The sequence below is a fragment of the Capsicum annuum genome, chromosome 7, assembly GCF_002878395.1.
Source record: "Capsicum annuum cultivar UCD-10X-F1 chromosome 7, UCD10Xv1.1, whole genome shotgun sequence".
In the NCBI taxonomy this organism is placed as follows: Eukaryota; Viridiplantae; Streptophyta; class Magnoliopsida; order Solanales; family Solanaceae; genus Capsicum; species Capsicum annuum.
This window is the reverse complement of record NC_061117.1, coordinates 15,648,628-15,650,587: the sequence shown is the minus strand read 5'-3', so window position 1 is coordinate 15,650,587 and position 1,960 is coordinate 15,648,628. Positions and strand designations below refer to the sequence as shown.

General features: G+C 50.0%; 6 non-coding genes across 6 annotated transcripts; all 6 read right to left on the bottom strand.

Annotated features, from left to right (window-relative positions):
- Positions 1-209: 209 nt before the first annotated feature.
- Positions 210-328, bottom strand: LOC124885941. The gene has a single exon (XR_007043091.1). It is a non-coding gene; the product is annotated as a 5S ribosomal RNA (ribosomal RNA).
- A 361-nt stretch (positions 329-689) lies between these two features.
- LOC124885932 lies at positions 690-808 on the bottom strand. The gene has a single exon (XR_007043082.1). It is a non-coding gene; the product is annotated as a 5S ribosomal RNA (ribosomal RNA).
- A 177-nt stretch (positions 809-985) lies between these two features.
- On the bottom strand, positions 986-1,104 carry LOC124886000. The gene has a single exon (XR_007043150.1). It is a non-coding gene; the product is annotated as a 5S ribosomal RNA (ribosomal RNA).
- A 176-nt stretch (positions 1,105-1,280) lies between these two features.
- Positions 1,281-1,397, bottom strand: LOC124886034. The gene has a single exon (XR_007043183.1). It is a non-coding gene; the product is annotated as a 5S ribosomal RNA (ribosomal RNA).
- A 175-nt stretch (positions 1,398-1,572) lies between these two features.
- Positions 1,573-1,691, bottom strand: LOC124886059. Its single transcript, XR_007043208.1, has one exon. It is a non-coding gene; the product is annotated as a 5S ribosomal RNA (ribosomal RNA).
- A 138-nt stretch (positions 1,692-1,829) lies between these two features.
- LOC124886136 lies at positions 1,830-1,948 on the bottom strand. Its single transcript, XR_007043226.1, has one exon. It is a non-coding gene; the product is annotated as a 5S ribosomal RNA (ribosomal RNA).
- Between the last annotated feature and the right edge of the window lie 12 nt (positions 1,949-1,960).

Below are 1,960 nucleotides of genomic sequence, written 5' to 3'. Positions count from 1 at the left end.
GGATCCGGTGCGTTAGTGCTGGTAAGATCGCATCCGTCATTCCCAGCTCACCAAATTCTATTATGCCTCTTTCTCCTCCGCCGCCCGTCACACCCCGCACACGCGCCCCTGCGCCTTTCCACCTTTCTCGTTTCCGCCCAGAGGAAAAACAAAAAGATTCGCCGATCGAACCGGCAAAATTAAATCGAATTTTAAAGGAAAAAAAAAAAGGGATACAACACGAGGACTTCCCAGGGGGTCACCCATCCTAGTAATATTCTCTCCCAAGCACGCTTAACTTCGGAGTTCTGATGGGATCCGGTGCGTTAGTGCTGGTATAATCGCATCCGTCATTCCCAGCACTCCGAATTCTATTATGACTCTTTCTCCTGCGCCGCCCGTCACACCCTGCACGCGGACCTCCACGCCTCGCCCGCTTTCTTGTTTCCGCCAAGAGGAAAAACAAAAAGATTCGTCGATCGAACCGGCAAAATAAACTTAATTTTAATGGAAAAAAAAAAGGAAGGGATACAACACTACTCTCGCCCAAGCACGCTAACTTTGGATCATTCTCCTGCGCCACCCGTCACACCCCGCACGCGCGCCCCTGCGCCTAGCTCCCTTTCTCGTTTCCGCTAAGAGGAAAAACAAAAAGATTAGCCGATCGAACCGGCAAAATTAAACCGAATTTTAAAGGAAAAAAAAAAGAAGGGATGCAACACGAGGACTTCCCAGGGGGTCACCCATCCTAGTACTACTCTAGCCCAAGCACGCTTAGCTACGGAGTTCTGATGGGATCCGGTGCGTCAGTGCTGGTATGATCGCATCCGTCTTTCCCAGCACACCAAATCCTATTATGCCTCTTTCTCCTCCGCCGCCCGTCACTCCCCGCACGTGCGCCCCTGCGCCTTTCCCCCTTTCTCGTTTCCGCCCAGAGGAAAAACAAAATGATTCGCCGATCGAACCGGCAAAATTAAACCGAATTTTAAAGGAAATAAAAAAGAAAGGGATGCAACACGAGGACTTCCCAGGGGGTCACCCATCCTAGTACTATTCTCACCCAAGCACGCATAAATTCGGAGTTCTGATGGAATCCGGTGCGTTAGTGCTGGTATGATTGTATCCGTCATTGCCAGCACTCCTAATTCTATTATGCCTCTTTCTCCTGCGCCGCCCGTCACTCCTCGCACGCGGGCCTCTACGCCTCGCCCCCTTTCTTGTTTCCGCCAAGAGGAAAAACAAAAAGATTCGTCGATCGAACCGTCAAAATTAAACCGAATTTTAAAGGACCAAAAAAGGAAGGGATGCAACACGAGGACTTCCCAGGGGTCACCCATCCTAGTACTACTCTCGCCCAAGCACGCTAAATTTGGAGGTCTGATGGGATCCGGTGCGTTAGTGCTGGTATGATCACATCCGTCATTCCCAGCACTCCAAATTCTATTAAGCCTCTTTCTCCTGCGCCGCGCGTCACACCGCGCACGCTGGCCTCCGTGCCTCGACCCTTTCTTGTTTCCGCCGAGATGAAAAATAAAAAGATTCGCCGATCGAACCGGCAAAATTAAACCGAATTTTAAAGGAAAAAAAAAGGAAGGTATGCAACACGAGGACTTCCCAGAGGGTCACCCATCCTAGTACAACTCTCGCTAAAGCACGCTTAACTTCAGAGTTCCGATGGGATCCGGTGCGTTATTGCTGGTATGATCGCAGCCGCCATTTCCAGCACTCCAAATTCTATTATGCCTCTTTGTCCTCCGCCGCCCATCACACCCCGCCAAGAGGAAAAACTAAAAGATTCGCCGATCGAACCGGCAAAATTAAATTTAATTTTAAAGGAAACAAAAAAGGAAGGGATGCAACACAAGGACTTCCCAGGGGGTCACCCATCCTAGTACTAATCTCGCCCAAGAACGCTTAACTTCAAAGTTCTGATGGGATCCGGTGCGTTAGTGCTGGTATGATCGCATCCGTCATTCCCCAT